This window comes from Euprymna scolopes, chromosome 1 (assembly GCF_053919585.1).
Source record: "Euprymna scolopes isolate OS-2025 chromosome 1, ASM5391958v1, whole genome shotgun sequence".
In the NCBI taxonomy this organism is placed as follows: domain Eukaryota; kingdom Metazoa; phylum Mollusca; class Cephalopoda; order Sepiida; family Sepiolidae; genus Euprymna; species Euprymna scolopes.
The window spans coordinates 118,830,364-118,856,827 of NC_136482.1; the positions used below are offsets into that span (position 1 = coordinate 118,830,364).

Consider the following 26,464-nt stretch of genomic DNA (forward strand, 5'->3'; position numbering starts at 1 on the left):
ATATATATATATATATAATATATATATGATATATATAATATATATATGTATAATATATATAATATATATATATATATATATAATATATATATATATAATATATATGAATAATATATATATATATAACATATATATATAATATATATATAAATGTATATATGTAATATATATAGAAAATATATATAATATATAATATATATATATAATTTATATATATATATATATATATAATATCTATATATAATGTGTATATATATATAATATCTATATATAATGTGTGTGTATATATATATAATATCTATATATAATGTGTGTATATATATAATATCTATATATAATGTGTGTATATATATAATATCTATATATATATATATATATATATATATATATATATATATATATATATATATGCGCATGCGTACGAATGATGTCCAGAGGCTTAAGAATTTCGCCGTAGAACTGGTTATGATTTTTGCTGGTTTCACTCAAGCTATATATTTATGTGTTTGCTAGTTCCTATTACACTACTAAATATGAAGTTCGATATAAAATCAATAGGTAATGGGTTTTTTTTTTACAATAAATACGCAGTATGCATTATTATAAATATCATATTTCATCGTATCTAATGACTGAGCCTGGCGCTGCGACCTGTTAGTAAAATATTGCACGTCCGAGCACTAATTATATATATATATATATATATATATATATATATATATATATATATATATATATATATTAGAATTGTATTCGCATATATGACTGCGCGTTTCACTATATTTTTTTATAAAATAGTCGACCTTTCCGCAAATATTATGGATATTCGTAGAAACATGTGCGCTGAATAAAAATTTATTTTCAAAGTTAGCGATTATAATTAATCAATAAAACCTGATATTCTAAGTATAAATGTCAAATTTTACCTATACTCACCAGGAAATCTTTTTCAAAATCTTTATAGTGAATAAACAAGCCAAAATATTGTCCATGTCAATAAGTGTAAATACATAGGCTTAATCATATTTATTTGTTGCAACATATTTTCGGAGAACCTTAAGCTGATCTTCCTATAAAGTTGTATGATAATGAAAATAGGCTAGGAACTAGATATAATGGAACTCTGCTAGTGTACTCTTAAAATAATATGATATATATATTGAGTTCAAATTTTTTCAGAACCTACTTCTCTGATCTAACTGAATGTTTGATGAAAATTGGCTATCGCATGCTGCAGAGTTGTATGTCTTCTCAACTATACTTAATTTAAGATTAATACAAATGAACAAAGATTTAAATGTAATACACCTAATCCAATACATTACAGAGGAGTATGGGTGTGCATGTAATAATGTGAACTTGCATATGCGGACGCCAATATACGTTCATATAAAAATGTGTACCTGCGTATAACAAGTAATATATACGTTCATATAACAAGTAATATATACTTCCATATAACATGCATATAAAAAGAAATGTGTAAGTGCATATGAAAAGGAAGATATACGTGCATATAAAAAGGAATATGTACGAACATATCAAATTAGATATATTTACGTGCATATGAAATAAGACTATGTACGTGCATATAAAAAAAGCAAATTAAGAAAATATGCACGTGCATTAAAAAATTAATATGTACGTGCATTAAATAAGATACATGTACGTGCATTAAATAAGAAATATGTACGTGCATTAAATAAGAAATATGTACGTGCATTAAATAAGAAATATGTACGCGCATTATAAAAGACATTTACGCCCATTTAAAAAGAAATGTTTACGTCGATTAAAAAAGAAATATGTGCGTCCATTAAAAAAGATATATGTACGTCAATTAAAAAAGAAATATGTACGTCCATTAAAAAAGAAATATGCACGTCCATTAAAAAAGAAATATTTACGTCCATTAAAAAAGAAATATGTACGCCCATGAAAAAATGAAATATGTCCGTCCATTAAAAAAGAAATATGTTCGTCCATTAAAAAAGAAATATGTCCGTCCATTAAAAAAGAAATATGTTCGTCCATTAAAAAAAGAAATATGTACGCCCATTAAAAAAGAAATATGTACTTTCATTTAAAAAGAAACAATCCACGCGTGCGTGCTACCTCTGTTCTGCATGTGAGATGACACCACAAAAAATAGTGAAATAATGATGAATGTGAGAAGTTTGAAGGCCAACGTTGCCTTCATATTTTCGCCAAGTTTAAGAAGAAAATAATGGATAAGGAAAAAGTTATAGGGGAAACATATCATTTTTCACATTTTTGGGACCCGTAGTATGTCTTGGAAACGCAATATACTAGGGGAAAATGGATAGACGCTGCAGTTTCATGTCTTAAGCAATGTATGCATTAATTCAGTACCATGGAAAATCGCTATATAGACATACATCTAAAGTGTTTGAGAAATATAAAAAAAGAGCTCCAAAAAGGCACGTGTTTTTAGCCGTAAAATTTTGCCAGGGTTACCTATACTGAATTCATATTAAGAACAATGACCTCACATCAAACTCTGGGGTAAATAGTGTTATGTTTGTCCAATTTTATGGGCATTGTTTTAACGTCTTTTGAATTCCAGTGTAAATGTATAACGGTGAAGTGTTAGTCCTTAACTCATGTCTATTTGATTTGCCCACCGTGTAAAACCACAGTATAGTCAGACAAATTCATATTTTGTTAATAAATATGAAAGAATTGCCACAAAACTGGCGTTATTAGCACTAAAACCACCGGGAAGGCGAACCAGTATTTTACCAGGGTAGCCCATGCTCGATTTACATTAAACACAATGGCCCCAAATTTTGGCCAAGTTTCAGAATAATCTAATAAATTGATCAAATGTTACGTAACAAAATGTCCTCTTTGGCCATTTGGGGGCATTTTGGACCTTTGTACCTCGGGATTTTTTACATTTTTTCTACTATGTACATCTATTTTATGCAATACAATATGTGGAAAAATTTCAGGAAAAAACTAATGGACGGTTATCTGACAATCGTCCGGACTAACGTATGGCCGGACGCCTATAAAAATATAGGCCCGCTTTCGATAAATCGGGGGGAGAACTAATATGTACTAAGTATATTACACAAAAAGAGATACAATAACACACTAATTCCTTGTTACATTAAAGTCGTTTGAGCGCGAACACTGTAATGGTTCGTGTTTGTCATCGTGGTGGTGGTAGATGCGGGGGGAAGATGTGGGACAGCCTACTCGATCGGCACATCCATCTCCGTCTCTGGCTGATTCTTCTTTTTCGCAAAAACCCGTGTTTTAAATATCTTTGACCAGTCTGTCGCAACACATCCTTTAACCCGAGGCGGCTGATACGCTAAAATTACTATCAATTTATTCCCAGACTTTATCTGTGCCTAACCCTTAGTGTAGATTCCAGAAACAAAGCTGATTTGTTTGATATTCTCGTCCGTGGAATTGTTTCCGTTGCTTTGCTTCTTAGCTAGCTACAATATAATGGTTTTCAAGTTCAGTGTAAAAAAGTGGTTGATGAACAGTCACTAAGTAATTGAATTTTCCAAATTTATACTACTGACGATTATTATATTGTCCTATTGACTATTGTACACATTAAAGTCTAACTATAGTTCCGATCTTTGACCATGATAAGTGTATATTCTTTTGTAATTATATATATATATATATATATATATATATATATATATATATATATATATATATATATATATATATGACAGATCCTTTAAGAAACTCGTTTCTTATCGTTGAGCACTTTCAGTTGAATTAAGTCGGGCAATTTAGCTCTAATACACAGATCATCGTATAACGATTAGATCATTGTCTGACGGTTGTAAAGAACATTTAAAATTAAAATGTTTCACTTCAACGCGGTTACATTTTTTCATAAGAAAGTCGTTAAGTCTTATAATTAATTCTTGTGATTACTTTTTAAAAAATAAAAAATGTAAAAGGATAGAAAACTATCATCTATATGCTTCACATTTTTAATTAACAGCTTAACTAAAGAATAACGAATGCACCAGCACAATTATTTTATGTCGCCTTCATCCCTTATTTGTAATTTTTGGATGTTATCAAGGAGAGAATAAAAACCAATCTTTATATGTAAACTGGCGAGGGATACTTTTTTTGAATGCACATTATTAAAAAGATTATGATGGCCCTTTCAGCAATAGAAATAAAATAACCTCTGGACTTATCAGAATATGTAAACAGAATATTTAAGTATGATATTCAGGATCATACTTTGCTTTTTCTCTCTTTTTCGAAAAAAGAACAAGCACATTTTTACTATTTGCATTACAATGGTAGTAATATATACACTCGGTAATATTAAGTGCAACTGATTAGTAGACGATTTTCCGATAAGACATTTCCTACTGGACATGACCAGTATTTTTTTCCATTACGTCTGCTGTTATCTATGCACCATTAATGGCAATAATAAACTCAACCTATTCCTCTTATCTTAATGGACAGAGTGCAACTTCGGAACATTTTATAATGCATTTACTAGCCGGTGACAGAACAGTAACAATCAACGACAGCTGTATAAGGCTATTTAGTTTGGCCTTACTTAAATCAAGAAGTTTTAAGATAGAAGTATAAAGGCCAGGATATATGCAGCTTGACATGAATCAGGTACACTTCTTATGTTCTTGTATTTTGCAGAAAATATTTGCTACATCAGAATTTTTTTTAATTGTGTAATGTTATTGGTTACAGGTAATAATTTTTATAGAGCGAACTGTATATAGCACGAAAAGAAATCGATGCCAAGGAATAGTACCATTATGTCTAAGAGTCGGGTGTTATCTCAAATTGACGGGTAGAAAAGCATAGAATAAATCAACCTTAGAAAGACCTAGTGGAAAACAGAAGAAAATAGAGAGAGTAAAGTGTTGAACGTAGTCTACGAGATATTTTTTAAATCTTATTTCTTGGGAATAGATGCATGACAATTTTTTTTACAAGGGTGTCACCACTTATCAAGGCCCAGAGGCCACTCGAAGGGTTAATAGGTATACATTAGTCATTGTGATTTTAGCATAGTAAACAGTGGGGATTTTTAAACTTGGATTACTTAGGGGGACGACTCAATTAGAACTTGTTCACATTGGACTTTTTCTTTTTTTTATAGGTATCAACTCATTATCAAGGGCAATAGGCCACTCAAGGATAAGGGTTAAAGAGTGTACAGTAGAAATTGGGCAATATAATAATCATTAGTAATGAAAATTTGTTAAATTTGATAACTTATATGGAACGCCTCATCAAGAACTTATTTACGTTAGACTTGAAGACAACCATATTGTAGTCAGCCGGAAAGCAGGAAAACGGAAGACAATTCCACAGGCGTGCAGTTCTAATAAAAAAAAACTTTGTTCATGGAATCTACGTTTAGGTTTAGGCACAGATAAAGAGTGGGGGGAATTATTGATAGCGTTTACAGCAAGACGAGTGTTTCTTGTGAAAGTGTAGCGAGGGGGGCCATAGATTGAAGCTCAGTCGAACACTTTCCATGAAAATAACGATACATCAGAGACAAACTCGCAACATCTCTTCTATGAGATAGAGGTTGCAAGGAAGAGAAAAGGACATCTCCTACGAGGCTACGAAGTCTATTTTGAACTCTATCAAGGCAGACCAAGTCCTTTCTAGCAGCTCCTGCCCAGATGTGGCAACAGTATTCCATCCTTGGACGTACCTGGCTCTTATATAGAAAGAGAATTGCATCAGCAGTGAGATATCTACTGGATCGATAGAAAGATCCCACCATTTTTCCAGCGGCCTTGACAACAGATTTGATGTGCGTGTTCCATTTAAGACAATATGAAAGAGTCAGGCTAACGGCACATGTGTAATTAAATAGAACGCAAATATTAGCAGTATGTCTCCTTATGTATATACATTTTGCAATTGGTAATTTACAATGTGTGTTATCTACATAAGTGTTTATTTACCGTGATTTAATATAAGTTTTCTATATTAAAAAAGAGCACAGCGTAAGTGTCAAGCAAATATTTTTCTTAGACAATATGATTGTTTTGCAGTAAGGGTATCGCATTAATAACGGAAAAGTTGACAAATAAACGGTTTCTAATAACGTTTTTATAGAGTCGTTGTATAGTATTTATCGGATATCAGCGTGAAGATAATTAAATATCATGTTTAGTATGGTTATTAATACAGATGTTTGCCCATAATTTCTGATTTATATATATATATATATATATATATATATATATATATATATATATATATATATATATAAAAGAGTAGGCCGATTTTAGAATCAGGAATAAAGAGATTTTTTAAAAAGAACTTAGTAATAGTTTCCAATTATTTTTTCTCGCAAATATTTAACGATTATTGAGCAAATGCATTTAAACATTGAAAACATGCTGACCCCATGCCGGTGTTTAATGGAAAAAAAATTAGTCCTGTTATAACACTGCATTTTAAGAAAGCATATGGAGAAAATATAAGCAATAATGTTTCCGCTTGTTTGTAATATCTATATTGTTTTTGGAATACTAAATATACATCAATAAAAAGAAATACTGTAAAATATTTCACTTACAATAAATGGAACAACTACTTATTCGGGGGTTATTTTCATCTGGTAATTATTCTATTTACCCCCGAACACTTATCGATTTTGTTTACATTTTACACGTGTTTTTTTACGGAGATTATTAAATATAAAATAATCAAATATTTTGCATTTTATGTTTTAGCAATCTTTAATTAAGAAACACAAAGATTCTTCATATATTTGTTATATATAAACATTTTTTCTTTTCAAATACATTATTTTGCTTCGCGAACAATTTCTGCGCGATTTATTTGACCTGTGGTATATCCTGTTAGGTAAGTAAAACCAGTATTTTTCCAGTATTTATGCACTTAGAAAAGCTAAGGGTCAAGAACAACATTTGACATTCACGAAAGAGATGGGATGTTGGAGTAAGAGTATCTCACGCAAATGATTCCTACTGTTGGAGCAACTAGTGGTGTTTTATCAGATGAATTATCAATGTTTTAAAACAATATAACAGTATATGCACGCAAAACGTCGTAATTTTCGATGACAAAAACACAAATATGGTATATAAATACAGACTGGGTACATTTTTAGAGTATAAACTAATTGGGGTAATACACACTATTTGTTGTTGTCTAGCCCAGAATGAGTTTCCTTTTAAGCGTTATTTAAATTAATTGATGGAATTGCACGAAGTAAAATGGTGTGGAAAGCGTTACTCTAATTTGCCCCAAGTTGAGGTTTTCAATAAGTAGTAATCTACGCTGTATTTACTCTAGTCTAATTGAAAACAGTGATCCCACTGGGGATTATAGACTAATTTTAGAGTAGTCTGTTTGGATGCTAAGGGGTAAAGTAGATCTTAAATATGCAGCATGGAGGATTTGACCTTTAAATAAGGAAAGAAGACTGCTTCGGCCATCAGAGTAATGTATTTATGGATCAGAGATAATTGTCTCTCAGAAGAAATACATAAAATGCACAGCGTCGTTTGATTTATTTTAGAGATATATGCAGTTATTTTGTTTGAACTTAAAATAAATAATTAATTCCATAATCAGCAATTATATATTTTTAAAATGATCCAAGAGATAAAAGTCAGCCTCCAGAAATCCAAGGAATTGCAGTAAAAACAAGTGAGGCATACATGGTATCCCTTGAGTGCACAGTGAAGAAGACATCAGAAAATGAGAAAGTTAAACATATGCCCACACATTTATCCCCAAATATCCACAGAAAACGTCAAATCCAGGTGAAAATTGTGCAGTATTAGAACTTAATACATGTAAATTATAGTTCTCCACCATGAAAAAAATACTAATCCATCATTTGCTTACTATTAATCCCCAAATCATCTAGGCCTTAACATATTTCAATTAGATTTCAGCACCTTGTAAAACAACTTAATAGGCATACACAGAATTTTTTTGACAACTATGGTAAAATAGTCCCCAAAATGGAATGCTTTTATTAGCCCTTCAAAAGGCCTCTGTGTACACACAAGTTTTATCGCGAAGTACAGACAAACAAAATTATATAAAAAATCAGTTAGTTAAAACTTTTCCGAAAGTTTCATAAAATTCAAGGCCTCGATATGTTTTAATGAATACAAACGTATCAATTTTAGTCATTTCACCCCGAAAGGCACTCGTAGGGCGGCAATCGTAGTTTTCCACGAAAATCTGTTCTAGTATTTTTTTATTTATTTATCATGTTTTATCTTTGTGCAAAATTGAAAAATAAGTTCAAGGCCTCGTTATTGAGAAAATGACGGACAGAAGAACTTAATGGACAACGGTGAATTCACCAAACATATTTAATGATGTTGCCTTTTTGCAAAAGAATATTTTGATCTCTATGTTAAAATCAGATAAACTAGAAGTGAGAGCAGAAGCTTTGAATTAGGTTAGTATACATTCATTGATCAAAATGTATAATTCGATTAATATATATATATATATATATATATATATTATCAATTAATATTTTAATATTTTACCCCTATTATAAAAAAAAACACCTTGTTCATTTGGCCAAGTCCATTAAAATAATTGGTTCTCCTTTAATTTTACAGGAGTGGCGTTCAAGTGATGAGGGGTTTGAAAAATGTCGCTAGGTTTCACAAACACATTTGATAAAACTGTTCCCAAATAGATTTTCAGAGGCAGCATTTACTGAAGAAATATATGTTGTTAACTTCAGGAATTATTGGCGCGTTACAGAAAGCAAGGCTTACCTGCACATTTATGAAGTGTTGAAAAGGCCGTGACATGAACATCTGAAGCCTTTCAATTATTCCATGAACTTGAAGCAAGACATAAACATATACTTGCTACGGGCTAATGCTGTGAAATTATGCCATTTATGCTTGAAAAGGTGCTTATAGGTAGAATTTTTACATGATTAAGCAAAAGTAGTTATATAATCTATTTTTAATTGTTTAATGGTTTTGCAGAAAGAGTAAAATCCCTAACAGTAAAAAATATGTGAAGATTTTTATGTGTAAACATTTCCCAAATAGACTTAAAATATTTTTATTGATAACAGAAAGTGTCAGTCTATTTCTAACAATAACTTCAAATAAAATGCAACATTTCAGATATTTATTGCTGGTGAGAGTAGATATATAACTATTTGACTATTTAGTATGTCAATTAATCTATAATTCATTAGAATGCATACACACACTCATTAATATTTAAACTTAAAAATACTAAATATGTTCATATATATATATATATATATATATATATATATATATATATATATATATATATAAAATCATAAAAAGACAAACGTTTTTTTTCTGTACATTAATATAGACGCTTTTAAAAATAAAATGTTCATCCAACGTCTTATGGAAGAATAATAGGTTATTCTATTTGTACTGCCCATATTTTTGCAACTTTCACTGGTGACAAAACTTTAGATTTTTCAAAAACACCGACCTTATCTTATATATATATATATATATATATATATATATATATATATATATATATATATATCTGCATACATATGTAATTTAACTGTATATCTGCATATATGTGCATACATGCAAGTATATATGCCTGCATATATACATATGGATATATGTGCATACGTATATATGTATCTTCATATATGTGCATAGGAATATATATATATATATATATATATATATATATATATATATAGATAGATAGATAGATAAACATATGAACATGCATGTATATGTATAGAGCTGCAACTATGTACAGGGATATATATATATATGTATATATCTACACATATGTGCATGTAGATATCTGTATCTATATACATACTTGTACATATATATCTGCATATATATATATTTATATATGTACATATATAAATATATACATACATGTTTTTTTTACATAGGCATCACCTCTTAGTAAGGCCAAAAGAATAAGGGTTAAAGAGTGTACATTAGAAATTGGACAATATAGTAATCATTAGTAATGGAAATTCTGTAAAGTTGTTTACTAATATGGAACGGCTTATCAAAAACTCGTTTACGTTAGACTTAAAGACAACCATATTGTAGTCAACTGGAAAGCAGAAAAACGGAGGACAATTCCATAGGCGTGCAGTTCCAGGAAAGCAACTTTGCTCATGGAATTTACGTTTAGGTTTAGGCACAGATAAAGAGTAGGTGGAACTAATGATAGTGTTTTCTACTAGACTGGCGTTTTATGTAAAAGTTTGGCGAGAGGGGGACAAAAGTTTGGAGTTCAGCCGAGCACTTGCCATGAAAATAACGATAAAGCAGAGACATACTCCCAATATCATTTCTGTGAGAAAGAAATTGCAGAGAAGAGAAAATACATCACTTACGAGGCTACGAAGTCTATTTGGAACTCCAACAATGCAGGATAAGACCTCTCAAGCAGCTCCTGCCCAAATTTGGCAACAGTGCTCTATCCTTGGACGTACCTGGCTCTTATACAGATAGAAAATTGTATCAGCAGCGAGATATCTTCTGGATCGATAGAAGGATCCCACATTTTTTCCACCGACCTTTGCAAGGGATTTAAGATCGGGAGTAAAGGTTAAGCACATAAGCTTGTCAAAACATGAGACCTTCTCAAGACGAGAACCATTCGTTTCAATTGATGGCAGATGGGGGTCAGAGCGTTGATTATAAAATCTAGTTTTTGGATGCATTAAAAGTAACAAGCCACCTTTTCCCGCATTGTACCACTTGCAGAGGGAACTTGGTCGTTTATATTCTTAGATGTGCTACCATACATAGTAGTGTCATCAGCATAAATGTATATGAATGTTGTAAGGATGTGATGTGGAAGATCATTAATATAAATCAGGAAGAGAGTTGGGCCCAGTATGGACGCCTGAAGGACTCCAGCATTAATGCATTTACAGATACAGCGTATGTGGAGATCTTGTGTAGTAAATATTTATGTTGTACTCTATCAATGGTCTTTGATATGTCGGGAGCAATTGCCCTAGAAAGGTTGCCTTTATCAAGAGATTAACTAATCTTATGGGATATAACTGTAAGCACATATGATGTAGATCTAGCACAACCAAAATCATTGCGTTTCACTAAGTTTTTTTTTGCTGATATGGTAAATTACTTCTCCATTTAGAACAGATTCAAGTAACTAACTTATGGCGCACGAGAGACTTATTGGCCTCTAGTGAGAGGGGGTTGAGCGGCCATATGAATTCTTAAATGCAGGGCGTACTGATGAAATTTTACAGGGTGATAGGAAGGTATTCTCCTTAAGACAACGATTAAACAGTTTTGTAAGGATGAGCGTTATTACTGGTTGAAGACTTTGGAGTACTATGATTGGAATACCGACAGGGCCGGTTGCTTTTCTGGAATCAGGGTTTTTCTGATTAGTTGGCAACGTCCCGTACAGATATTTTTATATCACAGCATGTTTTCTGATACAGATGGAGCTATTGGAGGTTGGCCGCCTTTGTCGCAAAGGGCAAAATTAGCTGCAAATTCTTAGTGTAGAGTTTGATTTGTCTGATGCTGGCGAGATTACCTTAGGTCCATTTATGATAGTTGGGATTTAACACATGCTTCAGTTCAGGATTATGTTTGATATGTACCAAAACTGGTGGGAACCAAGCCGCTATTTAGCTACTTTGGACTTGACGTATTTAGCATATAACTCTCTTGCGTTCGTTATTACTTTCTTACAAAGAATGCTGGACGTCGTGAAAGCGGCTTAAGTTTCCATACATCTATTACGTTGGAAACAGTGAAAAAAGTGATTTCTTTGCGCAATGGCAGCAGTACATTCTGAAGCGAACCATCGTTGGCTGTTAGGTTTTTGATGGAACTTTTTCGAGGGTATGAAAAGGTATACACCTACAATTAACCAATCCGTAAGTCGATAATGTAGAGGACCCATCCGTTTTAAACATGGAACGCAGAAGTAGATCTGATATAAATGTGCGGAAGTTATCCCAGTAAGCCATAGAGTATAGATATACTGTACGATGGATAGATACATCTGAGGACTTACTACGTTTAATTTTTATCTTAACTTATATAACAGAGTGGTCGGAAGATAAAAGTGGAGACAGAACGGAAGTTGAACATAGTTCAGAGAAAGTTGTGGGAAAAAGCTCTTGAGACTTGCATACTGGCCGTCAGTATCGGGCACACGGGTGGGTTCGGAATAATTTGAATGAGGGCATAAGCAATGGAGAAATCATGACTCAACCTCCCCTCATCCTCGGTCTTGTTTGAGTAAGTTAACCATTCTACATTGTGATCATTAAAGTCTCCAAAGACATGAATATTAACTGAAGGATAAGCAGATAGAATGTGGTTAATTTTCTCAGATACGCGTTTAAAGATATTAACACCGCTGTTGTTGAGACGATAGAGCAAATATAAATGCAGTAGTTTGAGCAAGTGCAACCTGGAAGCACATACATGGAAAGTTAGGACCTTCTCTGAAGATGATCCTACCACATGGAAAACCATCTTATTCATACGGACATATTCCATGTCAATGCCGATCTTGGGGTCAGAATGTAAAATTAGAGTATACTTAAATTACGACCTCATTTAGGATAAACATTTGTCAAATGCCAGTCTCGATTAGAAAGAATATGTCTGGTGTAATCTCCTGTAATTGGGTTTAAACCTTTGGAAGGTTAAAACATAGAATCCTGATATTGGAGAAGGAGACATGGTAGTTGGTGTGTAAGTAAGAGGTTGGTGATCCGGGTTTAATCGTGTATATTTTATTGACACTTTCCATGATAGAGTTTTCGGAAATGTGGACTAGGCTGGCAAACTTGCTTGAAGTATGACAGAGACGGAAAGTAAGAGAGAAATAGAAATAAAGGAGCATGTTATTTGTAGCACATGAAAAGGTAAAGCGGTGATTATTACCCACAACCATGGCATCGAGAAGCCCAACATAAAGCTCCAAGATGGTCCAAGATACATTCACCAAATGACAATACAGTAGCCCCAGTATTTGCACCGGCTGATAGGAACGCCTCCTCAGTGCTAAATACAAGGTCCAGCTCTCTTACTAGTAATAGGGAAACAAGAATATATAGAGAAACAGAAACTTCCCGCAATCTCTAGACGCGGTCCACGCAAAATACTGCAAACCTAGAATACAGCATTTCCTTCCCCCCTTTGTCAGAAAAATCACTCATTAAAATATAAGGACTGAGTGGCAAATAAAGAGAGGTTAGAGTAAATATATAAACACATAAATATATATATATATATATATATATAAGCATATATATAAGCATATATACATATATATAAGCATATATACATACACGTAAGCATACATATATACATAAGCATATATACATATACATAAGCATATATACATATACATAAGCATATATACATATACATAAGCATATATACATATACATATGTATGTATGCTTATATATATTTGTATATATGCTTATATACAAGCACATATATATGAGAATATATATATGCACATATATATAAGCATATATATATATGCACATATATAAGCATATATATAATCATATATATAAGCATATATAAAAGCATAGATATAAGCATATAAGCACATATATATGAGAATATATATATGCACATATATATAAGCATATATATATATGCACATATATAAGCATATATATAATCATATATATAAGCATATATAAAAGCATAGATATAAGCATATAAGCACAAATATATAAGCAAATATATCATCATATATATATGCATATATAAGCGTATATATCAGCAAATACATGCATATATATACGCATATATATGCATATATATATCAGCATATATATGCATATATATCAGCATATATATATCAGGATATATATAAATATATATATATATATATATATCAGGATATATATATATATATATATATATATATATATCATCATATTTATATCAGCATATACATATATATATCAGCATATATATATCAGGATATATATAAATATATATATATATATATATATATCAGGATATATATATATATATATATCAGGATATATATATATATATATATCAAGATATATATATATATCAGGATATATATATATATATATCAGGATATATATATATATCATGATATATATATATATCATGATATATATATATATATATCAGGATATATATATATATCAGGATATATATATATATATATATATATATATATATATCAGGATATATATATATATCAGGATATATATATATATATATATATATATATCAGGATATATATATATATATATATCAGGATATATATATATCAGGATATATATATATATATCAGGATATATATATATATATATATATATATCAGGATATATATATATCAGGATATATATATATATATATATATATATATATATATCAGGATATATATATACATATCAGGATATATATATATATATATATATATATATATATATATATATATCAGGATATATATATATATATCAGCATATTTATATCAGCATATACATATATATATATCAGCATATTTATATCAGCATATACATATATATCTATCAGCATATTTATATCAGCATATACATATATATCTATCAGCATATACATATATATATATATATATATATATATATATATATATATATATATATATCAGCAGTTTTAATGTTCTCCATAAATTTTCAATTGGATTAAGGTCTGGCCTTTGTGATGGCCACTCCAAAACATTAATATGATTGTCCTCAAGCCATTTCTTAGTCAGTTTAGCCGAATGCTTTGTGTCATTATCTTGCATGAACCACCAACGACGACCAAGTGAGAGCTCTTTAGCAGAGTCTTTCAGGTTTTCATCCAATATTTTAACATAATCTTCCTTTTTTATGCTACCTGTGACCTTAACAAGTCGCCCTGGTCCAGAGGCAGCAAAGGATCCCCAAAACATCAAACTGCCTCCACCGTGCTTCACTGTGGGTATGGTGTTCTTAGGCAGGAAAGCTTCGCCAGATTTTCTGTAAATATAAGACACTTTATTATGCCCAAATAACTCTATTTTCGTTTCGTCAGTCCATAGAACACGTTTCCAGAATGCAACCTCTTTATCAATATGACGTTTTACAAAGGCTAGCTTTGCTTTCAGGTGCATAGGCTTCAATAAGGGAGTCTTTCTCGGACGACATGCTTTTAAACCAGCTCTCTTCAAAACTCTACCAACTGTATGACGAGATACATTCACTCCAGATGTGCTCTGTTCATCAACAATCTCCCCAACAGAGATCCTTGGGTTTTGTTTTACTTGTCGACAATTTTCCGTTCATCTCTTGGGGAAAGAATCCTTTTTCTCCCTCTACCCTCTAAACTCATAACGTGGCCTTGCGATTTGAACTTGTTTATTATGGCTCTAACAGTGGATTTGGGAAGGTTTAGCTTCTTTGAAATCTTATCATAGCCCTCCCCATTGGTATGGCATGCTACAACAAGCTTCCTGACGTCTTCGCTGTGTTCCTTAGTTTTAACCATGGCGATTGAAAATTATAATTAAGTCACTTATAATAGTTTAAATAAATCGCTATCTAAAAATTATCTGAAAAAAATTATTCACTGAATTAGCGTTAAACAAGCATAATATGGCTATAAAAAAGTTCAGAAAGCACGTAAACCGGAAATTGATTGATATTATACTGATACTAAAAGAAAAACAAAGCCGTGCCAATAATTTTGAACAAGGGTTTTTGCAATTATGTTTGTTGTTCCTTTGTTATTTATTTTTTCTAAAATCCGATTGCTGCATCGGAAAGGCCAGTTAAAAATACATAATATACTTTGTTATTTTCTTTAATTTAATCCCTCTTTTAGAATTTATTAGACAAAATTTAACTTTTATTTTACCGTGCCAATAAATATGATCATCACATATATATATATATATACATATATATATATATATATATATATATAAGCATATATATAAGCATATATATATAAGCACACACACATATATATATATATATATATATATATATATATATATATATATATATATATATATATATATATATACTGTGCCCCAAAATAAACTGATGGTTATAAAAAAAAATGTCTAACTCATGAATTTTATGATATGTTGTCAATTTTTTTGTTTCAATTCTCTTGTAACTATCCCAATGTCTCTGGAGTCGTTTAATTACCGAGTAGCGGATGTTTTCTTTTAATTCATATTTTCTGTTGAATGTCGGTCTCAGAAACTTAAAAAGAACTTCGCAGAAACTTCAACAGGAGGCATCCCCCTACTACCAAGGCAATAAAACTAGCTACAATAAATACCCTTAAAAAACAATATAGAGAAATATATTAGGGCAATTACCCCTGAAACATTAAGTGATGTTCTTGACAATGCCGTTGAGAGAGCACAAGAGTGTGGAAATGCAACCGGTGGACATTTTATTAACATCATTTTTCATAACTAAAATTAGAACTTGTGAAAAGCATGCCCTAAGTTTAGTTGTATAAATAAATAGACTATGATATCTTTTGATACTTCATATAGAAAGGAATAAGTTTATCTTACTACCTATTTATACCAAAAACATACTTGAAACCTTATGTAAAGAAGATTTAAAATCCTACAAATTATGAAAAGAAGGTTTCAAATCCTAAAATTGTAGGTGTTATTCTCCAAAATTGAAAACGGTCAGGCTGAAATTATATTTTTAATATAATCATTTCTTCATATCTGTGTTCGATATCAGAGTTGGCAAGCTTTTTATTAAATCACATTTTTCTAAATCGTCTCTGTTCTTATATGCATTAGTCGTCCAGGCATAAAGACCTTATCTGTTTCCAACCCGATGCGTATCTAAAGGTTATCACTCACGTCTACATCTCAAAATCTATGTTTTATTACGTCACCACTACACGTAGTCTAAAGATGCGGTCTTGGTATTTTGTCACTCATATGATTGTTACTTTCAATTCCATCCATAAAAGTAACATGAAGTTAACATTCTTGACACTTATTAAACGTAAATATTCAAGATAGCATATTCCACATCTTTTAAAAAAATCTATCTGACAATAAAATGTTACAATTCATAATCATCGACTATACGTCATTGTCACCGAGCATTGTAATAGTTTCCGGTTTACGTATACGATGATTTCAAACTACTTGAAAAATATTGGAAACACACACACACAAAACTGAAATGCATATCCTATAATTCGAACGAAAACAAATAGGTCGCCGTTATGAAGGATTATTTTCTCTTTTTAACGAACAAGAACGACACGTTTCTCGAGCGGGCTATTACTTGCCATAAAATTGGCTTATTTACGATAACCGCCGACGCTAAACTCAGTGGTTAGACGCTGTCCAGCGACACTTCCTGAAGCCAGATTTACAACAAAAAAGGTCATACTTTCTCTTCCGTGGTCTGCAACCGGACTCAAGCATTTTTTGAAGCAGACGAAACTATAAAGACAGCGAAATACTATAAACACTTTATATTTTATGCATGAATGAAATGCATTAGAAACTTTGACAACATCCAGCTATAGTGAAAAAAAGACCCAGTTCTCCGCCATGAGCATGTCTTAATACATGTTGGAAAGAAGACCCTGCAGAAGTTGAACTGTTACCCTTCGAAATTTTGCTTAATTCCCATACTTCATAACTCTCACATATAGACTACCACTTATTAAATCATCTCGATAACTTTCTGCGTAATGAATTCATCACACACCTAAGCGATATCAAAAACGTTTTCAGCGACTGTCTTAAATACGAGTGATTTGCATTGGCAAATGTGTTTTGATTCTTATGGTGCTTGTGTCGATGAATAACTATTTATTTAGGCAGATATATGTGTATCTCAATTTAAATTGTAAATCCCGCAAGAACTTTCTTGTCAAACTAAAAGCACGTTTCTGATGTAAACAATTATAAAATTATGTCGTAGTGACACTTTTATTTCTTAGCTTATTTTACTTAATTGTATTAATTTATTACATAAAACTATATCGTTATCGTCGTAGTTGTCTCCTACTACAACCATAGTGACACATTACACATGTGTTTATGCTAAATGATGATTAGAATTACGCAAATAATGAAATTTATGTCTGTTGTGACTAATTCCAATAGTGTATGCTTTTTTAAAGAAACTACTATTCTTAAAACAGAATGCCCGTGTTTATGACTTTCCTTACTATATACTACGTTTATCGTCATAATTTACAAAACTTGATCTCTTAAAAAGGAAAGATCACTATTTAACCTTACTTGCAACTTGAATTTTTATGTAATTTATGAATTTACGTTTCAGCCGAGTCATTGTAAATAAGTAAATGTTTCTCGAAAAAAAAATACAGTTTGCCAAGAGTATACTGTAGGAAATATAAGAGCGATTCAACATCAAGTACATGCAATGGAAAGTTTATATCATATAATCGATTTCTATTCGTCTGAAATCAAGTCTTTGAAGATATATAATGCAATAAATGTATCAGAAGAATAGATAATATGCAAATGCTTACAGAGTGATGCCCCTACTTTACGACACTAATCGTTTTACCTGTGATGCATTCAACTATAGACTCATGGTTCGTCTTTCAAAATCGTCGAGCATTACTGGTATTTACGAAAAAAGTAGACAGTTTCGTTAAATTTTGTGCATACTTATTAATCAGGGGAAAATACTACACAAAGGAAATGAGCGTACGTCATTTGTGCCTAAACGAATTTTTTGGAAAGCTGTGGATCTATTTTTTAAATTCTATTACTGTTATTTCCCATAATTTCGACTGGTAAAACATTGAATTAAAACTTTGATGCCAGATACGGATACAGTACAGATAAAATTCAAAAGAGAAAATGAAAAATGTACTGAATAAAAAAGCCAAACGGTATAGAAACAAACCCCACTATTTTAAGACGTTCGATCAACGTGTGATGTTTATTAACGAGAAAGTTATTATTGATTCCAGCATTGCAATCCGATAGTATTTTAAGAAAGAGGAATCAATCGCATTATTTAAACCACGAGATACAAGTACTGATTAAATATCATGATTTAATGCAAAACGCTGAGATATAAAAACAGAAAATAATATATTTATGCGAGGAAGCATTCAGAATCTTTATTTTAAAACAAATTGTGATCCAGGAACATCCAGTTTGGCAAAGGTTTATCTTCGTTTTTACAATAGAAATCAATGAATGTGTTCCAAACATTTAGCTGTAATAGATATAATAAAAGTCTTACCTTTAGAAATCAGTCCATTCAAATTGTATCCTATCCAATCAGAGAAAATTGTTATTGTTCTGTAATGTAAAAATTGAAAAAAACAAAATGTAAACAACTAATCACTTTTTAAAATGTAAGTATGCGGCAGAAAATAATATTATATTTATATATTAATGATATAGTATTACAAAGTAATTGACAGAGCGAAATAGATAAACCTGATATATCATCATATAATACGCATCATATAATACGCTTAGTTCTTGCGGATGTAGTATTCCTTAAATGCACCTATTTTGATATAATGTTCTTACTTCATTTGGGATTAATTTTAATACACCTTGAGGGGTACAAGATAGCAGCGTTTGATAGTGTTTTCTTTAAAAGTTAATCAGCGAGTTTATTATTTTCATTAAACAATTTGCATTCTAGATCCCCTCACTTACCTTTCATAAGGGAACAATCTCAGCAATAACAACGTATACATGCATTTTAGTCTAGATTTAAAAAGTCGGTTCGGCCACTTGTATATTTCTGCATGTTTTGTAAACATTGCAGTCAGCTTAAATGTGAAGATGTACAGAGTGACCCCCCAAAACGGGCCCGGACTCTAATTAGGACCCGTTTCTAAGTGTTTTGTTCGAATGAAATGAAATGTAGTCATAATTAGTTTATTATATTCAAAACACCACATCAAAACATTAGGGTATTTGGCCTTTTTTTCTCCGTTCTACAGCATATGTTCTAGATAGCCTCCATTTAGCTCCGCGCATTTCTTGAGGTACAGCACGAATTGTCCATAACGTTCTTACAGATCGAATTGGTAATGGCTCTCATCTCCCCCTTGATGGCTTCCTAAAGTTATGTGAGTGTTCTCGGTTTCCCTGCGTAGATTGTCCTTAAGATAGCCCGAAAGAAAAAAAATCTGGGGGCTTAGGTCCGGGCTGTGGAGTGCCCACTCAAAATCAGCCTTGAGACTGATCACTCGGCCTCCGGAGTTCTTTTTCAACAAATCTCGGGACAGGTTTGAGGTGTGAGAACTTGCTCCGTCGTGCTGGAACCAGTACTTGCTAATGAGCGAGGGGTAGATTGTCTGGAACTCTTGAAGGTTTTGAGGATCTCCGCATACGGCTAATTGGTGACTTCCACAGCTACGCCTGAGTCTTCGATGAAGATTGGTCCGAGGATGCCTCTGGCCGAGATTGCAGCCCATACCGTGCACTTCAGAGCGTGCAGGGGCTTGGTGGTTACATCGTTGGGTCTGAAGGAACCCCAGGCGACATTTGTATTGGAGTTGGCCTTTCCATCAAAATGAAAGTGTGCTTCATCTGAGGTAAAAAAAAGGTTAAGGGAGCTTGGTGTGTCCTCGATCTTATCGAGCATCTTGACTGGCATAGCCCTTCTCTTCTTTTTGTCTGAGGCTGTAAGGATCTGGACCCTCTGTATTCTTTATGGGTAAGCCCTGATATCGTTCACCCACACTCTCCTGCAAGTCTCATAGGGCATACGAGGGACTGACTTCGCTTCGGTTCTCTCTGGCAGCCTTAAGGTTCTCCACGTTCCCTTCACTTCTCGAAGTGGTCCACACAGTTCTGAATTCTGCTTTTAAATGGAGCCTTTTCACATTCGAACTGACGCATGAAACTCTCCTGGGTTTCCAAAACGAGCACCTCTTGTAAAATTTAACACAGTATATTCATTGTTTCAGCTCTCACTGGGGTCTTAATGTATTCACGGTCGTTGTAAAATAAGGGCAATCGGTGAATAAATAATGGAGGTAACACACAAAGTGTACACAGGGCCGGCGTTTTGGGGTCACCCTGTATTAATTATCATAAATAATATATATTCAAATGTAAATGAAGTATCATCCATTTGCAACAGTGTTTGCTACGATCTACGATATAGATTCGTCTTTAAAGTGTTAATAGTACACCAAAATAACTACCGTACTGATATTTTAATTTTAGTCTAAACATTGTGTTTCCCACTAAGGAAAGTTATTTTAACTTAAAATTTTCTTTCTCACTAAGGAAAGTTAAGTTTTCACGCAAAATATTAAATTGACTAAAAAGGCTAATCTGAATAAAATAGGGGTACGGTAATTATTGGTATGTCTTATTAACACATAAACACATATCAATCTAACTATGGTACTATCTATTTTTGAAATTTTTTTTCATTAAAAAACACATTATCTATTATATGTGAGGATGTAGATAGCAATATATAAATTACGCTTTGTTAGCCGACTCGCTCATGTTACATTATTTAATGCTGATTATATACAAGGTAAATAATCATCAGTATAATATTTCTCACTACAAATACACACACACCATATTATTTAAAATATTTTTGTTACACATTGATGAGATCAAACAAGATATATGTTCGATACCGTATTCGGTATATTGTTTAATTTAAATGATTGCATATGCTAAACAGCTTTTAGGTAAGTAAAATGTAAACCCACAGAGAAGATCTTGAATTATTTGTCTTACATTCACGTTTCTATCGCTGTATTTTATTTTTAACTTATCCGTGATCATTTAACTGTCAGAGCTATATTAATGATGCCCGCCATCATCCCAAAAACCTCATCGGAAATTATGATTACTATGTAATTTTCTATTTGTTCTCAGAGATAAAATCAGTTAAATTGCTGTAAATAAAACTGATATGTTTTCACATCGTTCTCTAGCGCATTTCGACCTTATCATCGATTGCCATCGTTAAATGAAAATATAGTTTGTTGTTTTTAAAATTATATATTGGAACAGTAAGATAAGAATTTTAGAAAGAATCAGTATTCTTCTGGAATTAAGAAAAAAATATCCTTTTGGGAGTTCAGTGAAAGGAAAGTAAATACACAATAAATAATCAATAGTTTTGAAATGTTGATTTAAATTATACGTATTTTCGGTTAATGGTCTTACAGCTAGCTAATCTAAATTTTGAGTCAGTCTAAGTTTTCGAGCAAAACTTGACGGGTCAGTGTACAAGCCGTCCCGACGACACACCCTCCATTAGAATCGATAGAATAAGCAGCTACAAAGAAGTAATGAAATAGCATGCAGCTTCTCAAGCAAAAATTAGGCCCCCCCTTGTCTGTGCACAGGATGTGTTTAATAAATGCATTAGGTATTTTTTTAAACAGAGTGTCTCTCATGTGCGTATATATATATATATATATATATATATATATATATATATATATATATATGGCTCATATACTGTTTTAGTAAAAAGAGGCTTCAACCAGATGAGCATAATACGAGGTGTCACTCAGCTTTTTCTATAAAGTATAACATACATATTTACTTTGATTTCACATATTATAAATCGTCGACTATGTAAAGTACAATAAATTGGTATCGTGAGTAAAAACAGTATGACCCACAATTTAATATGTATTAATTTGCTGCCATATTGACCATCCACATCATCGATTCGGGTTGAAATTGGGAAATCACATACATAACGTTGAAAAGAGGACAGTGAAAACAAAGGAAAAAAACCAAAGAACAAAGAATCCGACACATATGATGGTGTGCTTTGCTCAACGTTTCCACACAAGGGAGACATTGGATTTGGGTTATGAAAACTAAGGGTGCAACGTTAATAAAGGGTTTCGAAAGAAATACAGGAAAAATAGAAAAACAACACGTGCTACGTAGTTTCATGAAAATAAGAGAAACATAATGCAACACACAGAAGTAAAATTGATTGCAAACAAAAATTAATTAATATATGAAAATATAATAAATAGGTCAATATAAAGCAAAATGCGTCTCATAGAAACTAATTAATCTGCCAATCATACGGAAAAAAAGTTCAAAAAATATCGCTACTAATTCTCAGATCAGTTGTAAAGTACAATGTCATATTGATGAAATTGGAAATTGATTTTCTTTTTTTTTGTATTAACATGGACATATATTATCTAATGGAGTAAATTGAAATGTTCGCCCTTATTTTGAGGGAAGATAAAAAATGAATTTGGTGGCTATATGTGATGGCGTGAGATCACGTTGGAAATGTGTGTTCTGTTAGAACTATGCACTGTTCTTGTTCTCTCAAAGACCACTAATATTTACTATACGAAAATTATCTTCGAAATATGTATAATCTAATTTGTATATTTACAGTAGGACCACGGAATATGACATTAATAATTAATAACAAAATATAGTACAGTATATAATAGACAGGTATATAATAAAAAAAACGTTTTTGTAATAACGCCTTAAAGTAAGGCTAATATCATAAGCGGGAGCTAGAAAACATCTTATTCTACATTGTAACCTGAACAGAAAAGATACAAATATATATATATATATATATATATATATATATATATATATATATATATATATATCCCAATGCCATCGTATCAAAGGGTTCTACTGTATTGACATATCTATGCGTTTTTAGTCGCGTGCAAGCGACTCTATAAGTCACTCCGTCGATCGGTCTGTCCGTAACACTTTTGTACTTTGCCTTTTTGGTTAAGATCAAAGGTCTGTTATTAATAGATGATGTTTATAGATTTTTAAGTTTTTCTTGGCCTTTTTGGCCAAGATCAAAGTGTAGCATCTGTCTTAGAGGCCGCCGGTTTTAAACCGGACTTCTGCAAGTGGATCTCCATGATGTATCAACAGCCACCGGCTGTTGTGTAAGTCAACGGAAAGCGCTCGAACCCCTTTGTTATCTCTCGGTCGGTTCGTCAGGGTTGTCCGCTGTCGCCCCTGCTTTACGTCCTGGCATTGGAGCCTCTGCTCCGCTTGCTGAGACGTGGGGAGGCAAATTCGGCCCTGCGCAGAATGGCTCTGCCTGGCGGCTCAGCTTCCAAGGTATCCACGTTCGCCGATGATGTCATGGTCTTTGTGTCGGGTTTCAGATGCATTGAGATCGTGTCGGAGGCGCTTGCAAAGTACGAAAGAATCACGGGGGCCAAGATAAACCGAGGCAAGTCGGTCGGACTGCGGTTGGGCGCCTGGAGTGGAAACGCAAACCTCCCGGCTCCCTTCAGCTGGACTGATTGCGCGGTTCGGATCATCGGCGTGTGGTTCGGACCGGGTCCCCAGCTTGATAAGAATTGGTCGGAGGTACTGTCAAAGGTCGCAGCTGCGGTCGATGCGTGGCTTCCTAGGAAACTTTCCTTAAAGGGTAGAGCTGAGGCGGGCGCCACATACGTCTTCCCTCTTATCCTGTACAGACTGGCCGCACTTCCTCTGCCTGCACAACACCTAACAGCTCTTGTCGAACTCTTGTTCTCGCTGTTGGGACAGAGGAAGACACTGGTTAAGCAGACAGGTCTGTATTCAACCTCCGTGTGAGAGAGGTTTGGGAATGCCGGACTTGAGATGTCATCGAGACTCCGAGAGACTGGCCTTCCTTAGTCACTACATTCAAGATGATCAACCGTGCCACCCCGCGATCACTGCCACCTTTCCCGACCTCATTCTCGACCCTACTATCGAGAGTCGTCGCAGGACGCGGGAAGATTCAGCCTTCCTGAAAGAGTGCCGAGCCGCGCTAAAACGACTACCAGGGTCCAGCGACCTTGTGACTGCCACCCGTAAGGAACTCCACAAGGATCTAGTCAGGGGGCCGCCGACGATTCGCTATGTGGCGTTTGGGTTGGCAGCAGAGTGAGATCCGCTCCGCGTGTAGCTGGGCGCCGGGTTCGAGTCATTTGAACAATTCATCGTTCTCTCTGATCTGGCGATTGGTCCGAAATGCGCTTCCCCTCAACAATACACAATGCAGTTCTGGTGTTTTTGAGTCGCCTGCCTGTCACGACGGCCGCAGAAACAACTGAGCACGCATGTTTCGATTGCCGCGAACTCCGCCAGTACTGGTCGTATGTTGGCTAGGTGACGGCTCGCATCAACCCCGAGCATCCTCGCCTGATTACTGTATCAAACGTAGTGGACAACATGAGGTCGCCGTGGGACCGGGAGAGACAAATGGTCTCCATCGCAATCCTGGCCGTGACGAGAATGGTGATTTGGACGTCAATACTGCAAGATGGCCGGGTGTGCTGCCTTTTTCTGATCAGGATTTGATCGCTTTCTTTAAACACCAGCTACGGGTAAAGATCAGATGCGACAGAAGATGGCTGCATCGCGTGGCTTTTGAAAGAAGATGTATACAGTTAGCAAGTCTGTGTGTACGAAAAGGGGCCAAATTTGAATACGTGTTGCCCTCCTAGGTGTGAAGCGCTCAGTTCTAGGGTTTCTGTCGGACCCCGGCCCCTTTCCAATTCTACTTCCTCCAGCCTCTCAACCAGCCGAATAAATCTTGTTTCCCTTATTAGCAAGCCTCCAAGATCCCCAGCCTCCAAAAACAAGAATATTTTTTCTTTTGCCCGCCCTTCCTCTCGAAATGCAACTCAGCTTGGAGGAAATTAAATCAAAGACTAATAATCCCCCGCCCTCACCGCCATTTTTTCTTTTCTATCCTATTTAAGACACAACCTCTCTCACCTCCATTTAGAGGCTGCTCGCGAAACCCTTGTCCCTTTACAAACCAAAGTGAAACGAATGGTCTAGCATTTCAGATAGGGTTGGGATAGCCATACTAACCGTTTTTTTTTGGTTTGTTTTGTTTTTTTCCCCAAACCCCTCGACACAAATAAAATTATATTAAAATTGTTATCTTTTTTTGTATATTTTGATATATATAAAAAATGTTTTACAATTGGGCTTACGTTGGAACACCCCTCCCACCACACACACATAAATACACATTTAAAAAGAGCGGTATTTATTTGCTCCCCCACCGAGCAAATTACGCACAAGCCCGATTTTTAAATTCATCATGATAAAAGAGGCTGGCCGAGAGAAGTATCATTTAAAATTTACAACAGAGACGAGATGGATCAACCAACCTCACAATCCCCCTTATTTTTGAGTTGGCGTTGTGCCTAAGTTTTTTGTTAATTTTCCCAATTGTAATTTTTCCTGTGACTAAAAAATGTAATATCTCAAAGTGTAGTATCTGTTCCGGCAGATACTGCTAGCAAAGACCATATATGGGGCAGCTTCACCTATAAAACCTTGGTCAATGTAGGGACCCCCCTTCATACCAATTGTAACTATCCAGCTCCCCTACTCCCAGGCGAGTTGGTCCCCATTTTCTCTTCACTCCTTACATTAAAAATCGGGCTTGTGCGTAA

General features: G+C 33.4%; 1 protein-coding gene across 6 annotated transcripts in view; it reads right to left on the reverse strand.

Moving 5' to 3' along the window:
• The window catches only part of LOC145267860 (uncharacterized), a 2,055,798-nt gene that overhangs the window by 1,216,458 nt on the left and 812,876 nt on the right, over window positions 1–26,464 (reverse strand). For all 6 annotated transcript variants that reach the window (XM_080123344.1, XM_080123412.1, XM_080123509.1 and 3 more), the window contains one exon: window positions 19,297–19,355. The gene's annotated coding sequence lies outside the window, so the exon portion shown is untranslated. The remainder of the gene's footprint in view (window positions 1–19,296; window positions 19,356–26,464) is intronic.